The following is a 23,453-nucleotide window of genomic DNA, read 5'->3' on the forward strand; positions in this document are numbered from 1 at the left end:
CATAATAATAATAATAATAATAATAATAATAATAATAATAATAATAATAATAATAATAATAATAATCGTCGTCGTTAACACCATCATAGCCGGACGGATTATTCAGTCCTTTTGCCGCTTGAAACGACAATCGCACCGCCGTCAAGAACAACAACAACTACTACTACTACTACTACTACTACTACTACCACTACCACGGGGCCCTGGGTCTTTCTTTCTTTTCTTTCTTGAGGAGATTGGTTGGGATTGAATGTAGGCCCTGGGTCGAGTTGGGGTTAGGTTACGACGAAGTGAGGTTAAAACTACTCGGGTTAGGTTCCGCCGCGCCCCGCCGCGCGCGCTCAGTACCGCCCTCGTACGCTCCTCCATCGCGATCTCCGAGCAAAGTCTCGTCTCGACAACGCGCCCGCCCACCTCCAAAGAATAAATAACCGTTGCCTTCTGTACACATGCATCAATGAAGACTTCCTTTCTCGCCAACGGCCATACCATGTTGAATACACCGGTTCTCGTCCGATCACCGCAGTTAAGCAACATTGGGCGTGGTCAGTACTTGGATGGGTGACCGCTTGGGAACACCACGTGCCGTTGGCTCAATTCCCTTTTTACCTACTATTCTGATCTCTAAATAACCCTTTATCATCAACTTTAGCCTTACGGCTGCACAAATGTCGAAATTGATCGATTTTTGTTACATGTGAAACTAACCAGATGTTCTTAACTTTCCAACATGATTCAAGTTTATTGTAGATACTTAACTTCCTCCGAGGTGCCCGCCTAACCTGACCTGATGATGATGATGATGATGATGATGATGATGATGATGATGATGATGATGATGATGCGAGAGAGAGAGAGAGAGAGAGAGAGAGAGAGAGAGAGAGAGAGAGAGAGAGAGAGTGTGTGTGTGTGTGTGTGTGTGTGTGTGTGTGTGTGTGCTGTTATTTTTCTTTTAGGTTAGTGCAGCATAGTGTGCCCTGTCTGTAGGCGGCCCCTCACGGATTCTTAACTCTTCATTCTACTACGTCCTATTTCGCGTAAGATTACAGGTAAGAAGGGTAATCAGTGCCAGGGCGGAACGTGGGTTCGAATCTCCCTGCCCGCCAAGAAAATCGCGAGGAAGATGGTTTCCAAACAACGTCATCGACACTGTCGTGATAACAATGAAAGCCGTGTCCTAGCAACCGCACGCCGCATGTAGCAGCCCTTCAAAGAGGCGAAAAATGATTTCATTTTATGTTCTTTCAGGTAAGATAAGATACTATCGCTGACCCGTTGATATAACGACGACGTTCGGTAATAAGTTGCAAGTCTGTTGTGCGCTATTTTCTGCAGGTAACTGGGCGTCTCTCATAAGCTTGCTTACGAACGATGATGTACTAGTGCAGGAGAGTGACCCTTGTGCGCGTGTTCCGACAAATCGTAGCATTGACTCCCAGGACTTTGCATTTCTACCTAAGATGAGACGGTTTCCTAATAAGACTGAGAAAGTAACGTTTTCAACGACAAGTGTTAGTTGAAAGTGTCGTGACGTTTTAGGTTAGGTGACGTGAGGAAAGTGCTCGATTTCAGTAGCCTGCACGTCGGCTGACCGACCTTTCGGCAAGTGATGAATTCCATAGAACTAACCTCAACTCCCCATATCATTACCGTTACCGTCCTGGATTTAAATAGGCCATTCTGAGCTCAACTTGGCGAGTTCGATTCCGGTTCACTCCCTTGGTATTTGAATGGCCAAATACGTCGGCCTCATGCCTGTAGATTTACGGGCACGTAAAATAGAAGAACTCCTGCGGGACAAAATTTCGCCTCAGCGGCGTCTCCGGAAACGGTAAATAGTAGTTAGTGGGGCGTAAAGTAAATAACATTTTTCACTACCTACCACTACTACTTCCTGTTAGGCCGGTAGGGATTTTTCGTACTTCGGCAATAATACGTCCATTTGCCCAGCACCTGAACACTGCGTACCTGTACGTCCTACTTTTTCCTCCTTACCTTAGTACTACCGGTTAGAATTCAAAGAATAGGGAGGTTAGGTATCCTGCGTCTAACACGGTCGCCCTTTCACTGCTACCCGGGTCCTATATCCTCTTTTCTGCTGAAGACAAACACCTCAACTTCTCTTCTTAATGTTAATAACTACAATCATCATCTTCATTACCTGATTGCTTTCACGAGTTCGCAGGAATTGATAGGCCTAGAATGGAGACCCTGTACTAAGACATGATTGCAGCGAACCGAGAAAAGGGGCATAAACTGATCGTGGATCTGCTAACTTCAAGCTAAATTACGCACACTTTTATCATCACCAGTCTTGAAAACTGGGAAGGAGGCCTGCATCTTCTCATTACAGGGTAGATGCTAGATATTTCGGGTGCAATATACTGCAGGTTAGGCTTGGATCACCTAAACTAATTAAGAAAAAATAAAAATCTTGAGGTACCGTACCGGTACTGGTCTGGTCTAGTCATACGAAGAGTAACCCTAGCGCAGCTGGCCTAAAAATCATCAGGTCCCTTTACGCATATCCTCCCATGAATGTAAATGACTCGGTATCCCTCATTACGGTACTTCAATTGATATTTGAGGGAAGAGGACTCTTAAACCTCCTGTTTTCTTCACAGGGTATTCTTTTACAGCACAAACTTGAGTAATAGTAGTAGTAGTAGTAGTAGTAGTAGTAGTAGTAGTAGTAGAAGAAGAAGAAGAAGAAGGAAGGAAGGAAGGAAGGAAGGAAGGAAGGAAGGAAGGAAGGAAGGAAGGAAGGAAGGAAGGAAGGAAGGAAGGAAGGTTGTAGTCAGGAAGGGCATCCAGCCGTATAATCACACCGAATCCACATGGCGAGAGAAGTTGTGTTAACCGTGCATCTACCCTCTGTTAGATCCTTCCTTCCTTCCTTCCTTCCTTCCTTCCTTCCTTCCTGATTTCCATCTGCAAGTAAGAATTGAACGTCCAACGTGTTAACCCAACACGTATTCCTGCAATTCCCGGCGTCGTTCGGACCAGGAGAAAGAAAGAAAGAAAGAAAGAAAGAAAGAAAGAAAGAAAGAAAGAAAGAAAGAAAGAAAGAGAGAAAGAAAAAGTTCCTTACACGTCGAAAGGGACATAGCATTCTCGCGGTTTCGCACTTTACTGACCTTATTCTTTTTTGAGGTTAGGTATGCCGCTGTACTTGTAAGTCAAAGAAGTAATTGCGTAGCCTTTTTGTAATTACATTCGACGTAACCTCAAACTTTAATACTATTATTTGATGTCAGTTCACGCGATCGTCTTCGTTCTATGCTGCTAATAGTGTGATCGATTCTCGGCGCAGCCAGTAGGTTATTTTAAGGAGGCATACTCTCACTTAATGGCAGCTTTGAAACCAAAGGTCGGTTACGAAAGTTAGGTAAAAGTCGTCGTCGTCGACATAGTAGTAGCGGTAGTTGTTTTTTTTTTAATAGCCTTAGCCTACTGTTGTTGTTTGTTGTTTGAGTCACCAGTCCGTAGACTGGTTTGATGCAGCCCTCCACGCCACCCTATCCTGTGCCAACCTTTTCGTTTCTATGTAACTATTGCATCCTACATGTGCTTGTCATGTCCGTACCTTGGTCTACCCCTACAGTTCTTACCGCCTACACATCGTTCTAAAACCAACTGAATAAGTCCTGGGTGTCTTAAGATGGGTCCTATCATTGTATCTCTTGTTCTCATCCAATTTTTTCTGAAGTTGTTCTCTGTAGGCAGCTCCCTCGGAAGCTTCTGTCTACCTCAAGCTGTCCAACTTGAGGGAGGACGCGATCGGCTGTAATATTGGAACAATTAGTAATACCGCCTGGTGTAGATATACTATATATGGGCTTCTTTTCGATTGTGAATAGGCCTAGAGATATTCGGTCCTGGCTTTGTTGCCCGGGGTAGGCGGGACGTTTCTACCAGGCTGTGCTTCCCTCCTACAGGTCAGGGACAAAGTCTTTCGTGAGACTTAACCGGCTGTCTTCCGGTCTGGGCCTTTAGGTACGCCCTGAAATACACCTAGACGTTCTAGGATTCCTCTTTAACTAGGCTTCTCTTCTCTTCCCTTACAAGGGCCTTAAAACAGCAGGAAGTGAGAGAGGGTACCTGACCGTGAGGCAAGTGCCTATGGCCCTAAATACTGCGACTAAAATGAACTTAAAGAGCTAGCAAGAGACCTGGAATCTGACAAGTCGTGGAAACTAGTCCCTAATTTATATGTTTCCTTCTTTATGCCCTTTTATGCAATGCTATTAGAGGCAGATTACGGTGGGTCTCCTTGCTACTGCAGAAATCCACCTGAAGGCCGAACGTCCCTTGCTCTCATTCGAAAGTGGCTAGAGTCCACGAACAGTTCTCTGCCTTGGCAGCTAGAGGAAGGATGGGACTTCCTTCAGGTAAGCGGTGGTCGCTCCCGGGGGCGTCGCGACGACGGCGGCTGCCCCTAAATGTCGGCATGGAGAGGGAGCTGAGGAAATGCTGTCCATGGAACACACCTGCGCCAGGACGCCCTGAACAAGGCGGGCAGCACTTCTTTCATTTGAGGAGCAGCATTAATCCTTTGGCTATCCCTTCCTACCTTGAACTGAACCTTCCGCCGCCCCCACGGGACGCAGGGTGCACGAGAAAGGAGCTAGGAAGCACGTCCCCAACTTATCGCCGCGCAGCCCACCCGACAGCTAGCCACTGCTGTTTCCTGCGCGGTCCGAGTAGCCTGATACACTCCGCCATTCGGGAAAATTTAACACATTCGCACCGTGACCATGGCTGACACTGCAACAGCATCGGCAGCATCCGCACCCGCCTCGGCTCCGGCCCAGGCGTCGCCCAAGAAGAACAAGGCTTCCGCATCCAAGAAACCTCGCACCAAGCCTGCACATCCGAAAACCTCCGAGATGGTGGGCAGTGCCATCAAGAGCCTCAAGGAGCGAGGTGGATCTTCTCTCCAAGCTATCAAGAAGTACATCTCTGCCAACTACAAGGTGGACTCTGAGAAGCTGGCCCCATTCATCAAGAAGTACCTGAAATCTGCTGTGGCTTCCGGAGAGCTGGTCCAGACCAAGGGGAAGGGAGCTTCAGGTTCCTTCAAACTCGCCTCAGCTGCCAAGCCGGAGAAAGCCAGCGCAGCCCCTGTCAAGCGGTCCGCCGCCCCCAAGGAGAAGCGCATCCCCAAGGCGAAGAAGGCTGGGGGAGCCAAGGCTGCAGCCAAGAAAGCCATTTCCAAAAAGCCTGCTGAGAAGAAGAAGGCAGCTCCTGCTCCCAAACCAAAGCAGAAGGCTCCTTCCAAGGCTAAGAAGGCCGCCAAGGTGCCCACTAAGAAACCTAAGGCACCTAAGCCTAAAAAGGCCGCTAAGCCCAAGGCCTCGCCTAAAAAGGCACCTGCAAAAAGGAAGTGAGAACCCTCGAGGTTCTTACACTACCCGTGCACCTCTTGCTCTCACGAGAGCGGAGGTTGCAAAAACGGCCCTTATCAGGGCCATCACCTTCTTTCTAAAAGAGCCTATGAAGTCTTTGAATGTGAACCCTGGCCTCTCTCCTACCTCTGTCTCATAAAGAGGCAAGTGTGCACAAGTGCCCCACTACTCTCTTATTATTATTATTATTATTATTATTATTATTATTATTATTATTATTATTATTATTATTATTATTATTATTATTTAGTATTTTCTTTACTGTTATTGCACTTGGAGTTTTCCTTAATCCCCTTGGCACAACAACCACCATCAAGATTTATATACTTTGTTATTATTATTATTATTATTATTATTATCAACATCGCCTTTATTATTCAGTATTTTCTTTACTATGATTGCTCTAGGACTCTTCGCATCGTCCTGTGGAATAAAAAATAAAATAAAAAAACCCACCGCCATCCAGATGTATATACTTTGTCGTTGTTGTTATTATTATTATTATTATTATTATTATTATTAAGTTTTGTGTCTACTGCGCTTGCACTTGGAAGGTTCACATCATCCCCTGGAAACAACAACAACCACCACCACCACCATCATCATCATCAAGATTTATATTATTATTATTTATTTCCTTTTAAAGAATATTTTAATTCACTGCCCGTGCTAGCTCAGAGACTACGACTGCTCTTTCTGGGATATTTTGGTGGCCCTGAAAAGGGCCGTTTGGTGAAAGGTCCAGCGTTAAGCTAGCTCTGGACTTAGGCACGCTCCCCTCGGATGCGGCGGGCGAGCTGGATGTCCTTTGGCATGATGGTGACACGCTTGGCATGGATGGCACACAAGTTGGTGTCTTCGAAAAGACCCACCAGGTAGGCTTCGCTGGCCTCCTGCAAGGCCATGACGGCCGAGCTCTGGAAGCGCAGGTCGGTCTTGAAGTCCTGAGCTATTTCTCTCACGAGCCGCTGGAAAGGCAGCTTGCGGATGAGCAGCTCGGTGCTCTTCTGGTAGCGCCTGATCTCACGGAGGGCCACGGTACCGGGCCTGTACCGATGAGGCTTCTTCACTCCACCCGTGGCAGGCGCGCTCTTACGGGCAGCCTTGGTTGCCAGCTGCTTGCGGGGGGCCTTGCCTCCGGTGGATTTACGTGCAGTCTGCTTCGTCCGGGCCATGACGTACGGTACTCACTGTCGACACGCTGCAGGGAGAATAACAGGAGCTCGCTCCCGCTCGCCTTGTTTTATTCCTTCGCTTCCCCCTCCCTGTGCTGCTGCAGCGCTGCCATTCGCTAGCCAGTTGCCGACGTCACCGGGGCCAGGCTCGTTCAACAAAAGCACAGGCAAAAGCGGGGCCTGGCACAACAGACACAGACGAGCGAGCGAGCGGAGAAGAAGGAGCTCAGAGAAGAGAAGAAGAGGTACGCTCTGATTGGAGCGCAGCCAGCAGCAACCAGCAGCGAGCAAGCAGCGAGGACAAGGCCGCCTAGTGCCTTCTCCGCCGAGTCGCAGCAGTCAACGGAGCTGTAGGGCGGGCTTGCCTACCCTACATCCAAAAAGAGCAAATTGTCGGTCCCGCGGTGTTCTGTCGCAGTGTCCGCTTGCTTCTTGCCGGGGAGACACCCCTCAAAAAACTGTTGCCTGAAGCAACGGCTCTGAGCAGGCACACTCTCTTGCCTTGTCCGAGGTCCGCCTACGGGTGTTTGACCTGCCCTCCCCTGCTATCAGACCGGCCCCGTGCCCTTGGTCATATCGATAGCTCGTAGAGCGTGCAATCTAGGTAGGATTACACAACCTGGTGCACACCACTCACCTACACTGCTAAGCCATGTCAGGCCGCACTCACCAGAACAACACTTCCGGCAAACCTGGCCGGTCTGGGGTGGATCGAGTAGCCTCGGGCCGTCCTAGTTATGTCGGAAATCCACCAACACCAGGCTCACACCTAGCCCGTAAACTCGAGGTACGCAATCAGTACTACAATCAGCCTCCGAGGGACCCCAGATTGAAATCTGCCCTGCCGACAGTAGATGAAGCACTAGGCTCGCGTATCAACCAGATAGCCGAGTCATTGAGACCATACTTCGAAATGGCGCCGCCACACCCCAGGCTAAAACCTGCAACGCTGACCACGGACTCCCCCCAGTATGAAGACGAGGACGACTACGAGTCTGTAGACGAAGGATGCGAGGTTTACCTAGGGGATGAACCCTCGCACAACCTAGTCAACCTCATTCACGAGAAGAAGAAGAAGAAGAAGAAATCAAGTACACCTGCACCTACGGCCGAAAGACAACAGCAGACCCCGGTATCAGAAGAGGTACCGAAGCCGAGAACAGAGACACAAGGCCCCACCACCTCGACCCAGGGTGAAGCAGGAACGCCCTCTACCATGAAGAAAAGGACCTTGGCCGACACGTCACCAGTCATCACCGAGGAATCTGCACTTCAAACCAAAAGAGTACATACCACTACGGACGCTGATGGATTCATAACACCACCGAACAGAAAAACTGCCCAGCCGAAGGAAAAAACTGCTCCAAAACCAGTACCCGTAAATAACAGGTACGAACAGCTAGAGAAAATACCTGAAGAAATAAACATGGACACAACCAGTAGAACAGCAAGGCGAAAACCTCCTCCCATCATCATCAAAGAGGACGCCATGCCTTACTCAGGCCGAAGAGACTTCATCAAATCGTGTATTAACGGGCAATTCACTGCGCGGGTAGTCCGAAATAACGTAGTCAAATACCTGCTGACTACTATGGAAGACTACCACGCGTTAGTGAAGGCACTAAAGGACCAAGGGGTGGCATTCTACACCCACCCAGCCGAACCGAGCGGCAAAATTCAGGCAATCATCAGAAACTTGCCACTTGACACGAAACCGGAAGACATAACTAGCGAGCTGACAGAAAAAGGATACCCAGTCTGTCAGACAGTACAGCTGAGCAAAACCTATAATATAAGAAGACGTACAGAGAACGGCACAGAGGAAGAGGTAACTAGAGAGAGAAAGCCCATCCCACTGTTCGCCGTAACACTCCAATACTCCGAAAAATCCAGACAGATATTCAACGAGTATACACTGATGGATTTGATTATAAAAGTCGAAAGACCGAAAAAACCCGCAGGACCGCCACAGTGCAAACGCTGCCAGCGCACAGGGCACACGCACAAAAGCTGTAACCTTTTGCCGCGTTGTGTCAAGTGCCCGGGGGCACATAGCACTGCAGAATGTACCCTCACTGACAGTAAACAGTTTACCTGTGTCAACTGTAAGGGCAACCACACTGCTAACTACGGTGGCTGTCCCGTAATAATCCGAGCCAAGGAAGGGCAGACCCTCAGGAAGAAGAAGGAGAAAGAGGCTCCCGGCACATCCACCGCACAGACGTTCCAGCTGAGACCGACAGAGTTCCCCCCACTACCTCAACCAGAAGAGGAGGAAAAGTCTCAGCCGGAGAAGCAAATGCAAAGCAAGAAGAAGCAGGCAGACTACGCCTACCAGACACGAACAATGCCCCCAACCCGAGAGGAGGCGCTAGAAATGCTATCACAAGTACCGCCGGAGGAAAGGCACACAATACTAATGAACCACATCCACTCCAGCGGTATTGCAGACAGAATATCGAACATGTTACTAGACATAATATACCCGCCCAAAGGAATGACCCTGGAAGCAGTCGTCTATCGCCATATGTTTGCTCGTCAGTAAACTACGGCGATCGAATCCGAAAAGGGCCGAATACGAACCACTTCAAGGAACATACATGTATATAGATACCATGTCACATATACACACTGACAATTAATGTTAATTATTAGGCTAAATTTAATTCGTAGGCTTAGATTAATGTTAGGTTAGACACTGTAAATATACCATAGAACACTCCTGAACTCCAGGAAAGAATTACTGTAGCAATTTAATTTAATATAAATTATCCTAATACCAAACACTACCATGAGTTGCACGCTCTACGAGCCTCATATTAAAATGGAATATAAGGACCCAATCGGTCGGGAATTCCAATAGAACCACAGCTGCCGCTCTTCAAGCGGCAGCAGTCGCAATGCGAGGCTCAGGCTCAGGGCCTGGCACATTCGAGCTCTGAACTCGCTGTTGTACTGATCTACCATGACCGGACGAGGCAAGGGAGGAAAGGGACTCGGCAAAGGAGGCGCCAAGCGTCACAGGAAGGTGCTCCGAGACAACATCCAGGGCATCACCAAGCCTGCCATCAGACGTCTCGCCCGCAGAGGTGGGGTCAAGCGTATCTCGGGCCTAATCTACGAGGAGACTCGTGGCGTGCTCAAGGTTTTCCTGGAGAACGTCATCCGGGATGCCGTAACATACACCGAGCACGCCAAGAGGAAGACCGTGACCGCCATGGACGTAGTGTACGCCCTCAAGAGACAGGGACGTACCCTTTACGGTTTCGGCGGTTAGATCTCTTCCGAGCGTGCTCCCGGCAGGGGGCATGCAGTGTTTAAAAAAAACGGCCCTTTTCAGGGCCACCACTTACCTCTCAAAAGAGCTTTGTGTCCCGTGTCCAGTACTCCTCTAGCATTGCTTGTGCAGCACTTCTTCCTAGGAGGTACTGTACTGTACTGTACTGTACAGTACACTTCTCCTCGAGCCCTGCAGAGAAGAAAATATGCCCTCAACGTTAGTAATGAAGTCTAGTCTGAAGTTTATTTTTAATGGACACTAGATATCTGTATCTGATCCTCTTTCTTTCTTTCTTTCTTTCTTTCTTTCTTTCTTTCTTTCTTTCTTTCATTCAGAAACTAATCACTTGGCTTCTTTCTAAATAAATAAATAAATAAATAAATAAATAAATAAATGCTAAAACGTGCCTATTCCTCTGGTTCATTCTACTCTGATAACCTACTCCAGTTTTGAAGGTTATACCGTAAACTGGTATGATATTAAAAGTACTTCTTATGCAACCTTCCTTCCTTCCTTCCTTCCTTCCTTCCTTCCTTCCTTCCTTCCTTCCTTCCTTCCTTCCTTCCTTCAATTAATGAACTGTGTAATATATCATTAAGTTGGCTAGGCTATTTTCTGTCCTAAACACTAAATTCCAGCATCTGTTGCTACTGAAGGGACACTAAACACAATTCTTCTCTTTGCTGTTGTTGTTCTTGGTTTCACTATTATTATTATTATTATTATTATTATTATTATTATTATTATTATTAGAGACCTGTATGTACTGTACTGTACTGTACTGCTCTTTCTCTTTTGACACCTCCTTTACTACTGAGCAATAAAGCCTGACAAGCAACTCTTTCCTTAACCAGCTGGTGGCCCTGAAAAGGGCCGTTTTTTAAATTTTTGCCTGGGAAACCAAGGCTAAGGCAATTAAGCCTTCTTCTCGGTCTTCTTGGGCAGGAGCACTGCCTGAATATTGGGCAGCACACCTCCCTGGGCAATGGTCACACCAGACAGGAGTTTGTTTAACTCCTCATCATTACGTATGGCCAACTGCAAGTGACGGGGGATGATCCTCGTCTTCTTGTTGTCACGGGCTGCATTGCCTGCCAACTCAAGAACTTCAGCAGCCAGGTACTCCATGACCGCAGCCAGGTACACGGGAGCACCAGCACCCACTCGCTCTGCATAGTTTCCCTTGCGGAGGAGACGGTGGATACGCCCGACAGGAAACTGCAGGCCTGCACGGCTGGAACGGCTTTTGGACTTGCCCTTAACTTTTCCTCCCTTGCCTCGTCCTGACATGATGCTCTGCTAGTCTGCTTCGCACCAAATGGTATTTTGCAGCCTTGTGACCACCAGTTTTGTACTCTGGCAGGTTACGCGAGGCAGCGAGCCAGCCAATGAGGCTGCAGCTAGTTCGCCCCCATTGGCTAGTACGACACAGGCGTTTTCTTTCAAATACACGCTGAAACCGGGTGCCCCCAGCCATTCGTTTGGATTCTCAGTAGCTACACGAGACAACCATGCCTCCTAAGACTAGCGGAAAGGCCGCCAAGAAAGCCGGCAAGGCCCAGAAGAACATCTCCAAGGGAGATAAGAAGAAGAAGCGCAAGAGGAAGGAGAGCTACGCCATCTACATCTACAAAGTACTTAAACAGGTACACCCTGATACTGGCATCTCCAGCAAGGCGATGAGCATCATGAACAGCTTCGTCAACGACATCTTCGAGCGTATCGCCGCGGAGGCTTCCCGTCTGGCCCACTACAACAAGCGCTCCACCATCACTAGTCGGGAGATCCAGACTGCCGTCCGTCTCTTGCTGCCCGGAGAGCTGGCCAAGCACGCCGTCAGCGAGGGCACCAAGGCAGTCACCAAATACACCAGCTCCAAGTAAGGAGCTACAGGGAATAACCACCCTTCTTAAGAAACGGCCCTTTTCAGGGCCACCACACCTTTAAAAAAAAGAGCAGTTGTGTTAGCCTCTTACCCTTAAGCAAACCAAAGGCAAGTTAAAAGGGGGACATCACATCAAAGTGGTTAGCATTGTTACTTTAAGGTCAAAAGAAATTAGAAAACCTCATAATAATAATAATAATAATAATAATAATAATAATAATAATAATAATAATAATAATAATAATAATAATCGTCGTCGTTAACACCATCATAGCCGGACGGATTATTCAGTCCTTTTGCCGCTTGAAACGACAATCGCACCGCCGTCAAGAACAACAACAACTACTACTACTACTACTACTACTACTACTACCACTACCACGGGGCCCTGGGTCTTTCTTTCTTTTCTTTCTTGAGGAGATTGGTTGGGATTGAATGTAGGCCCTGGGTCGAGTTGGGGTTAGGTTACGACGAAGTGAGGTTAAAACTACTCGGGTTAGGTTCCGCCGCGCCCCGCCGCGCGCGCTCAGTACCGCCCTCGTACGCTCCTCCATCGCGATCTCCGAGCAAAGTCTCGTCTCGACAACGCGCCCGCCCACCTCCAAAGAATAAATAACCGTTGCCTTCTGTACACATGCATCAATGAAGACTTCCTTTCTCGCCAACGGCCATACCATGTTGAATACACCGGTTCTCGTCCGATCACCGCAGTTAAGCAACATTGGGCGTGGTCAGTACTTGGATGGGTGACCGCTTGGGAACACCACGTGCCGTTGGCTCAATTCCCTTTTTACCTACTATTCTGATCTCTAAATAACCCTTTATCATCAACTTTAGCCTTACGGCTGCACAAATGTCGAAATTGATCGATTTTTGTTACATGTGAAACTAACCAGATGTTCTTAACTTTCCAACATGATTCAAGTTTATTGTAGATACTTAACTTCCTCCGAGGTGCCCGCCTAACCTGACCTGATGATGATGATGATGATGATGATGATGATGATGATGATGATGATGATGATGATGCGAGAGAGAGAGAGAGAGAGAGAGAGAGAGAGAGAGAGAGAGAGAGAGAGAGTGTGTGTGTGTGTGTGTGTGTGTGTGTGTGTGTGTGTGTGTGTGTGCTGTTATTTTTCTTTTAGGTTAGTGCAGCATAGTGTGCCCTGTCTGTAGGCGGCCCCTCACGGATTCTTAACTCTTCATTCTACTACGTCCTATTTCGCGTAAGATTACAGGTAAGAAGGGTAATCAGTGCCAGGGCGGAACGTGGGTTCGAATCTCCCTGCCCGCCAAGAAAATCGCGAGGAAGATGGTTTCCAAACAACGTCATCGACACTGTCGTGATAACAATGAAAGCCGTGTCCTAGCAACCGCACGCCGCATGTAGCAGCCCTTCAAAGAGGCGAAAAATGATTTCATTTTATGTTCTTTCAGGTAAGATAAGATACTATCGCTGACCCGTTGATATAACGACGACGTTCGGTAATAAGTTGCAAGTCTGTTGTGCGCTATTTTCTGCAGGTAACTGGGCGTCTCTCATAAGCTTGCTTACGAACGATGATGTACTAGTGCAGGAGAGTGACCCTTGTGCGCGTGTTCCGACAAATCGTAGCATTGACTCCCAGGACTTTGCATTTCTACCTAAGATGAGACGGTTTCCTAATAAGACTGAGAAAGTAACGTTTTCAACGACAAGTGTTAGTTGAAAGTGTCGTGACGTTTTAGGTTAGGTGACGTGAGGAAAGTGCTCGATTTCAGTAGCCTGCACGTCGGCTGACCGACCTTTCGGCAAGTGATGAATTCCATAGAACTAACCTCAACTCCCCATATCATTACCGTTACCGTCCTGGATTTAAATAGGCCATTCTGAGCTCAACTTGGCGAGTTCGATTCCGGTTCACTCCCTTGGTATTTGAATGGCCAAATACGTCGGCCTCATGCCTGTAGATTTACGGGCACGTAAAATAGAAGAACTCCTGCGGGACAAAATTTCGCCTCAGCGGCGTCTCCGGAAACGGTAAATAGTAGTTAGTGGGGCGTAAAGTAAATAACATTTTTCACTACCTACCACTACTACTTCCTGTTAGGCCGGTAGGGATTTTTCGTACTTCGGCAATAATACGTCCATTTGCCCAGCACCTGAACACTGCGTACCTGTACGTCCTACTTTTTCCTCCTTACCTTAGTACTACCGGTTAGAATTCAAAGAATAGGGAGGTTAGGTATCCTGCGTCTAACACGGTCGCCCTTTCACTGCTACCCGGGTCCTATATCCTCTTTTCTGCTGAAGACAAACACCTCAACTTCTCTTCTTAATGTTAATAACTACAATCATCATCTTCATTACCTGATTGCTTTCACGAGTTCGCAGGAATTGATAGGCCTAGAATGGAGACCCTGTACTAAGACATGATTGCAGCGAACCGAGAAAAGGGGCATAAACTGATCGTGGATCTGCTAACTTCAAGCTAAATTACGCACACTTTTATCATCACCAGTCTTGAAAACTGGGAAGGAGGCCTGCATCTTCTCATTACAGGGTAGATGCTAGATATTTCGGGTGCAATATACTGCAGGTTAGGCTTGGATCACCTAAACTAATTAAGAAAAAATAAAAATCTTGAGGTACCGTACCGGTACTGGTCTGGTCTAGTCATACGAAGAGTAACCCTAGCGCAGCTGGCCTAAAAATCATCAGGTCCCTTTACGCATATCCTCCCATGAATGTAAATGACTCGGTATCCCTCATTACGGTACTTCAATTGATATTTGAGGGAAGAGGACTCTTAAACCTCCTGTTTTCTTCACAGGGTATTCTTTTACAGCACAAACTTGAGTAATAGTAGTAGTAGTAGTAGTAGTAGTAGTAGTAGTAGTAGTAGAAGAAGAAGAAGAAGAAGGAAGGAAGGAAGGAAGGAAGGAAGGAAGGAAGGAAGGAAGGAAGGAAGGAAGGAAGGAAGGAAGGAAGGAAGGTTGTAGTCAGGAAGGGCATCCAGCCGTATAATCACACCGAATCCACATGGCGAGAGAAGTTGTGTTAACCGTGCATCTACCCTCTGTTAGATCCTTCCTTCCTTCCTTCCTTCCTTCCTTCCTTCCTTCCTGATTTCCATCTGCAAGTAAGAATTGAACGTCCAACGTGTTAACCCAACACGTATTCCTGCAATTCCCGGCGTCGTTCGGACCAGGAGAAAGAAAGAAAGAAAGAAAGAAAGAAAGAAAGAAAGAAAGAAAGAAAGAAAGAAAGAAAGAGAGAAAGAAAAAGTTCCTTACACGTCGAAAGGGACATAGCATTCTCGCGGTTTCGCACTTTACTGACCTTATTCTTTTTTGAGGTTAGGTATGCCGCTGTACTTGTAAGTCAAAGAAGTAATTGCGTAGCCTTTTTGTAATTACATTCGACGTAACCTCAAACTTTAATACTATTATTTGATGTCAGTTCACGCGATCGTCTTCGTTCTATGCTGCTAATAGTGTGATCGATTCTCGGCGCAGCCAGTAGGTTATTTTAAGGAGGCATACTCTCACTTAATGGCAGCTTTGAAACCAAAGGTCGGTTACGAAAGTTAGGTAAAAGTCGTCGTCGTCGACATAGTAGTAGCGGTAGTTGTTTTTTTTTTAATAGCCTTAGCCTACTGTTGTTGTTTGTTGTTTGAGTCACCAGTCCGTAGACTGGTTTGATGCAGCCCTCCACGCCACCCTATCCTGTGCCAACCTTTTCGTTTCTATGTAACTATTGCATCCTACATGTGCTTGTCATGTCCGTACCTTGGTCTACCCCTACAGTTCTTACCGCCTACACATCGTTCTAAAACCAACTGAATAAGTCCTGGGTGTCTTAAGATGGGTCCTATCATTGTATCTCTTGTTCTCATCCAATTTTTTCTGAAGTTGTTCTCTGTAGGCAGCTCCCTCGGAAGCTTCTGTCTACCTCAAGCTGTCCAACTTGAGGGAGGACGCGATCGGCTGTAATATTGGAACAATTAGTAATACCGCCTGGTGTAGATATACTATATATGGGCTTCTTTTCGATTGTGAATAGGCCTAGAGATATTCGGTCCTGGCTTTGTTGCCCGGGGTAGGCGGGACGTTTCTACCAGGCTGTGCTTCCCTCCTACAGGTCAGGGACAAAGTCTTTCGTGAGACTTAACCGGCTGTCTTCCGGTCTGGGCCTTTAGGTACGCCCTGAAATACACCTAGACGTTCTAGGATTCCTCTTTAACTAGGCTTCTCTTCTCTTCCCTTACAAGGGCCTTAAAACAGCAGGAAGTGAGAGAGGGTACCTGACCGTGAGGCAAGTGCCTATGGCCCTAAATACTGCGACTAAAATGAACTTAAAGAGCTAGCAAGAGACCTGGAATCTGACAAGTCGTGGAAACTAGTCCCTAATTTATATGTTTCCTTCTTTATGCCCTTTTATGCAATGCTATTAGAGGCAGATTACGGTGGGTCTCCTTGCTACTGCAGAAATCCACCTGAAGGCCGAACGTCCCTTGCTCTCATTCGAAAGTGGCTAGAGTCCACGAACAGTTCTCTGCCTTGGCAGCTAGAGGAAGGATGGGACTTCCTTCAGGTAAGCGGTGGTCGCTCCCGGGGGCGTCGCGACGACGGCGGCTGCCCCTAAATGTCGGCATGGAGAGGGAGCTGAGGAAATGCTGTCCATGGAACACACCTGCGCCAGGACGCCCTGAACAAGGCGGGCAGCACTTCTTTCATTTGAGGAGCAGCATTAATCCTTTGGCTATCCCTTCCTACCTTGAACTGAACCTTCCGCCGCCCCCACGGGACGCAGGGTGCACGAGAAAGGAGCTAGGAAGCACGTCCCCAACTTATCGCCGCGCAGCCCACCCGACAGCTAGCCACTGCTGTTTCCTGCGCGGTCCGAGTAGCCTGATACACTCCGCCATTCGGGAAAATTTAACACATTCGCACCGTGACCATGGCTGACACTGCAACAGCATCGGCAGCATCCGCACCCGCCTCGGCTCCGGCCCAGGCGTCGCCCAAGAAGAACAAGGCTTCCGCATCCAAGAAACCTCGCACCAAGCCTGCACATCCGAAAACCTCCGAGATGGTGGGCAGTGCCATCAAGAGCCTCAAGGAGCGAGGTGGATCTTCTCTCCAAGCTATCAAGAAGTACATCTCTGCCAACTACAAGGTGGACTCTGAGAAGCTGGCCCCATTCATCAAGAAGTACCTGAAATCTGCTGTGGCTTCCGGAGAGCTGGTCCAGACCAAGGGGAAGGGAGCTTCAGGTTCCTTCAAACTCGCCTCAGCTGCCAAGCCGGAGAAAGCCAGCGCAGCCCCTGTCAAGCGGTCCGCCGCCCCCAAGGAGAAGCGCATCCCCAAGGCGAAGAAGGCTGGGGGAGCCAAGGCTGCAGCCAAGAAAGCCATTTCCAAAAAGCCTGCTGAGAAGAAGAAGGCAGCTCCTGCTCCCAAACCAAAGCAGAAGGCTCCTTCCAAGGCTAAGAAGGCCGCCAAGGTGCCCACTAAGAAACCTAAGGCACCTAAGCCTAAAAAGGCCGCTAAGCCCAAGGCCTCGCCTAAAAAGGCACCTGCAAAAAGGAAGTGAGAACCCTCGAGGTTCTTACACTACCCGTGCACCTCTTGCTCTCACGAGAGCGGAGGTTGCAAAAACGGCCCTTATCAGGGCCATCACCTTCTTTCTAAAAGAGCCTATGAAGTCTTTGAATGTGAACCCTGGCCTCTCTCCTACCTCTGTCTCATAAAGAGGCAAGTGTGCACAAGTGCCCCACTACTCTCTTATTATTATTATTATTATTATTATTATTATTATTATTATTATTATTATTATTATTATTATTATTATTATTATTATTATTTAGTATTTTCTTTACTGTTATTGCACTTGGAGTTTTCCTTAATCCCCTTGGCACAACAACCACCATCAAGATTTATATACTTTGTTATTATTATTATTATTATTATTATTATCAACATCGCCTTTATTATTCAGTATTTTCTTTACTATGATTGCTCTAGGACTCTTCGCATCGTCCTGTGGAATAAAAAATAAAATAAAAAAACCCACCGCCATCCAGATGTATATACTTTGTCGTTGTTGTTATTATTATTATTATTATTATTATTATTATTAAGTTTTGTGTCTACTGCGCTTGCACTTGGAAGGTTCACATCATCCCCTGGAAACAACAACAACCACCACCACCACCATCATCATCATCAAGATTTATATTATTATTATTTATTTCCTTTTAAAGAATATTTTAATTCACTGCCCGTGCTAGCTCAGAGACTACGACTGCTCTTTCTGGGATATTTTGGTGGCCCTGAAAAGGGCCGTTTGGTGAAAGGTCCAGCGTTAAGCTAGCTCTGGACTTAGGCACGCTCCCCTCGGATGCGGCGGGCGAGCTGGATGTCCTTTGGCATGATGGTGACACGCTTGGCATGGATGGCACACAAGTTGGTGTCTTCGAAAAGACCCACCAGGTAGGCTTCGCTGGCCTCCTGCAAGGCCATGACGGCCGAGCTCTGGAAGCGCAGGTCGGTCTTGAAGTCCTGAGCTATTTCTCTCACGAGCCGCTGGAAAGGCAGCTTGCGGATGAGCAGCTCGGTGCTCTTCTGGTAGCGCCTGATCTCACGGAGGGCCACGGTACCGGGCCTGTACCGATGAGGCTTCTTCACTCCACCCGTGGCAGGCGCGCTCTTACGGGCAGCCTTGGTTGCCAGCTGCTTGCGGGGGGCCTTGCCTCCGGTGGATTTACGTGCAGTCTGCTTCGTCCGGGCCATGACGTACGGTACTCACTGTCGACACGCTGCAGGGAGAATAACAGGAGCTCGCTCCCGCTCGCCTTGTTTTATTCCTTCGCTTCCCCCTCCCTGTGCTGCTGCAGCGCTGCCATTCGCTAGCCAGTTGCCGACGTCACCGGGGCCAGGCTCGTTCAACAAAAGCACAGGCAAAAGCGGGGCCTGGCACAACAGACACAGACGAGCGAGCGAGCGGAGAAGAAGGAGCTCAGAGAAGAGAAGAAGAGGTACGCTCTGATTGGAGCGCAGCCAGCAGCAACCAGCAGCGAGCAAGCAGCGAGGACAAGGCCGCCTAGTGCCTTCCCCGCCGAGTCGCAGCAGTCAACGGAGCTGTAGGGCGGGCTTGCCTACCCTACATCCAAAAAGAGCAAATTGTCGGTCCCGCGGTGTTCTGTCGCAGTGTCCGCTTGCTTCTTGCCGGGGAGACACCCCTCAAAAAACTGTTGCCTGAAGCAACGGCTCTGAGCAGGCACACTCTCTTGCCTTGTCCGAGGTCCGCCTACGGGTGTTTGACCTGCCCTCCCCTGCTATCAGACCGGCCCCGTGCCCTTGGTCATATCGATAGCTCGTAGAGCGTGCAATCTAGGTAGGATTACACAACCTGGTGCACACCACTCACCTACACTGCTAAGCCATGTCAGGCCGCACTCACCAGAACAACACTTCCGGCAAACCTGGCCGGTCTGGGGTGGATCGAGTAGCCTCGGGCCGTCCTAGTTATGTCGGAAATCCACCAACACCAGGCTCACACCTAGCCCGTAAACTCGAGGTACGCAATCAGTACTACAATCAGCCTCCGAGGGACCCCAGATTGAAATCTGCCCTGCCGACAGTAGATGAAGCACTAGGCTCGCGTATCAACCAGATAGCCGAGTCATTGAGACCATACTTCGAAATGGCGCCGCCACACCCCAGGCTAAAACCTGCAACGCTGACCACGGACTCCCCCCAGTATGAAGACGAGGACGACTACGAGTCTGTAGACGAAGGATGCGAGGTTTACCTAGGGGATGAACCCTCGCACAACCTAGTCAACCTCATTCACGAGAAGAAGAAGAAGAAGAAGAAATCAAGTACACCTGCACCTACGGCCGAAAGACAACAGCAGACCCCGGTATCAGAAGAGGTACCGAAGCCGAGAACAGAGACACAAGGCCCCACCACCTCGACCCAGGGTGAAGCAGGAACGCCCTCTACCATGAAGAAAAGGACCTTGGCCGACACGTCACCAGTCATCACCGAGGAATCTGCACTTCAAACCAAAAGAGTACATACCACTACGGACGCTGATGGATTCATAACACCACCGAACAGAAAAACTGCCCAGCCGAAGGAAAAAACTGCTCCAAAACCAGTACCCGTAAATAACAGGTACGAACAGCTAGAGAAAATACCTGAAGAAATAAACATGGACACAACCAGTAGAACAGCAAGGCGAAAACCTCCTCCCATCATCATCAAAGAGGACGCCATGCCTTACTCAGGCCGAAGAGACTTCATCAAATCGTGTATTAACGGGCAATTCACTGCGCGGGTAGTCCGAAATAACGTAGTCAAATACCTGCTGACTACTATGGAAGACTACCACGCGTTAGTGAAGGCACTAAAGGACCAAGGGGTGGCATTCTACACCCACCCAGCCGAACCGAGCGGCAAAATTCAGGCAATCATCAGAAACTTGCCACTTGACACGAAACCGGAAGACATAACTAGCGAGCTGACAGAAAAAGGATACCCAGTCTGTCAGACAGTACAGCTGAGCAAAACCTATAATATAAGAAGACGTACAGAGAACGGCACAGAGGAAGAGGTAACTAGAGAGAGAAAGCCCATCCCACTGTTCGCCGTAACACTCCAATACTCCGAAAAATCCAGACAGATATTCAACGAGTATACACTGATGGATTTGATTATAAAAGTCGAAAGACCGAAAAAACCCGCAGGACCGCCACAGTGCAAACGCTGCCAGCGCACAGGGCACACGCACAAAAGCTGTAACCTTTTGCCGCGTTGTGTCAAGTGCCCGGGGGCACATAGCACTGCAGAATGTACCCTCACTGACAGTAAACAGTTTACCTGTGTCAACTGTAAGGGCAACCACACTGCTAACTACGGTGGCTGTCCCGTAATAATCCGAGCCAAGGAAGGGCAGACCCTCAGGAAGAAGAAGGAGAAAGAGGCTCCCGGCACATCCACCGCACAGACGTTCCAGCTGAGACCGACAGAGTTCCCCCCACTACCTCAACCAGAAGAGGAGGAAAAGTCTCAGCCGGAGAAGCAAATGCAAAGCAAGAAGAAGCAGGCAGACTACGCCTACCAGACACGAACAATGCCCCCAACCCGAGAGGAGGCGCTAGAAATGCTATCACAAGTACCGCCGGAGGAAAGGCACACAATACTAATGAACCACATCCACTCCAGCGGTATTGCAGACAGAATATCGAACATGTTACTAGACATAATATACCCGCCCAAAGGAATGACCCTGGAAGCAGTCGTCTATCGCCATATGTTTGCTCGTCAGTAAACTACGGCGATCGAATCCGAAAAGGGCCGAATACGAACCACTTCAAGGAACATACATGTATATAGATACCATGTCACATATACACACTGACAATTAATGTTAATTATTAGGCTAAATTTAATTCGTAGGCTTAGATTAATGTTAGGTTAGACACTGTAAATATACCATAGAACACTCCTGAACTCCAGGAAAGAATTACTGTAGCAATTTAATTTAATATAAATTATCCTAATACCAAACACTACCATGAGTTGCACGCTCTACGAGCCTCATATTAAAATGGAATATAAGGACCCAATCGGTCGGGAATTCCAATAGAACCACAGCTGCCGCTCTTCAAGCGGCAGCAGTCGCAATGCGAGGCTCAGGCTCAGGGCCTGGCACATTCGAGCTCTGAACTCGCTGTTGTACTGATCTACCATGACCGGACGAGGCAAGGGAGGAAAGGGACTCGGCAAAGGAGGCGCCAAGCGTCACAGGAAGGTGCTCCGAGACAACATCCAGGGCATCACCAAGCCTGCCATCAGACGTCTCGCCCGCAGAGGTGGGGTCAAGCGTATCTCGGGCCTAATCTACGAGGAGACTCGTGGCGTGCTCAAGGTTTTCCTGGAGAACGTCATCCGGGATGCCGTAACATACACCGAGCACGCCAAGAGGAAGACCGTGACCGCCATGGACGTAGTGTACGCCCTCAAGAGACAGGGACGTACCCTTTACGGTTTCGGCGGTTAGATCTCTTCCGAGCGTGCTCCCGGCAGGGGGCATGCAGTGTTTAAAAAAAACGGCCCTTTTCAGGGCCACCACTTACCTCTCAAAAGAGCTTTGTGTCCCGTGTCCAGTACTCCTCTAGCATTGCTTGTGCAGCACTTCTTCCTAGGAGGTACTGTACTGTACTGTACTGTACAGTACACTTCTCCTCGAGCCCTGCAGAGAAGAAAATATGCCCTCAACGTTAGTAATGAAGTCTAGTCTGAAGTTTATTTTTAATGGACACTAGATATCTGTATCTGATCCTCTTTCTTTCTTTCTTTCTTTCTTTCTTTCTTTCTTTCTTTCTTTCTTTCATTCAGAAACTAATCACTTGGCTTCTTTCTAAATAAATAAATAAATAAATAAATAAATAAATAAATGCTAAAACGTGCCTATTCCTCTGGTTCATTCTACTCTGATAACCTACTCCAGTTTTGAAGGTTATACCGTAAACTGGTATGATATTAAAAGTACTTCTTATGCAACCTTCCTTCCTTCCTTCCTTCCTTCCTTCCTTCCTTCCTTCCTTCCTTCCTTCCTTCCTTCCTTCCTTCAATTAATGAACTGTGTAATATATCATTAAGTTGGCTAGGCTATTTTCTGTCCTAAACACTAAATTCCAGCATCTGTTGCTACTGAAGGGACACTAAACACAATTCTTCTCTTTGCTGTTGTTGTTCTTGGTTTCACTATTATTATTATTATTATTATTATTATTATTATTATTATTATTATTAGAGACCTGTATGTACTGTACTGTACTGTACTGCTCTTTCTCTTTTGACACCTCCTTTACTACTGAGCAATAAAGCCTGACAAGCAACTCTTTCCTTAACCAGCTGGTGGCCCTGAAAAGGGCCGTTTTTTAAATTTTTGCCTGGGAAACCAAGGCTAAGGCAATTAAGCCTTCTTCTCGGTCTTCTTGGGCAGGAGCACTGCCTGAATATTGGGCAGCACACCTCCCTGGGCAATGGTCACACCAGACAGGAGTTTGTTTAACTCCTCATCATTACGTATGGCCAACTGCAAGTGACGGGGGATGATCCTCGTCTTCTTGTTGTCACGGGCTGCATTGCCTGCCAACTCAAGAACTTCAGCAGCCAGGTACTCCATGACCGCAGCCAGGTACACGGGAGCACCAGCACCCACTCGCTCTGCATAGTTTCCCTTGCGGAGGAGACGGTGGATACGCCCGACAGGAAACTGCAGGCCTGCACGGCTGGAACGGCTTTTGGACTTGCCCTTAACTTTTCCTCCCTTGCCTCGTCCTGACATGATGCTCTGCTAGTCTGCTTCGCACCAAATGGTATTTTGCAGCCTTGTGACCACCAGTTTTGTACTCTGGCAGGTTACGCGAGGCAGCGAGCCAGCCAATGAGGCTGCAGCTAGTTCGCCCCCATTGGCTAGTACGACACAGGCGTTTTCTTTCAAATACACGCTGAAACCGGGTGCCCCCAGCCATTCGTTTGGATTCTCAGTAGCTACACGAGACAACCATGCCTCCTAAGACTAGCGGAAAGGCCGCCAAGAAAGCCGGCAAGGCCCAGAAGAACATCTCCAAGGGAGATAAGAAGAAGAAGCGCAAGAGGAAGGAGAGCTACGCCATCTACATCTACAAAGTACTTAAACAGGTACA

The 23,453-nt window shown here is 48.1% G+C and overlaps 2 non-coding genes across 2 annotated transcripts; both read left to right on the forward strand.

Moving 5' to 3' along the window:
• The first annotated feature begins 475 nt into the window (after positions 1-475).
• Positions 476-594, forward strand: LOC137501328 (5S ribosomal RNA). The gene has a single exon (XR_011018478.1). It is a non-coding gene; the product is annotated as a 5S ribosomal RNA (ribosomal RNA).
• Positions 595-12,408: 11,814 nt separating this feature from the next.
• Positions 12,409-12,527, forward strand: LOC137501329 (5S ribosomal RNA). The gene has a single exon (XR_011018479.1). It is a non-coding gene; the product is annotated as a 5S ribosomal RNA (ribosomal RNA).
• Positions 12,528-23,453: the final 10,926 nt, after the last annotated feature.

The sequence above is a fragment of the Anabrus simplex genome, chromosome 6, assembly GCF_040414725.1.
Source record: "Anabrus simplex isolate iqAnaSimp1 chromosome 6, ASM4041472v1, whole genome shotgun sequence".
NCBI classification, from domain to species: domain Eukaryota; kingdom Metazoa; phylum Arthropoda; class Insecta; order Orthoptera; family Tettigoniidae; genus Anabrus; species Anabrus simplex.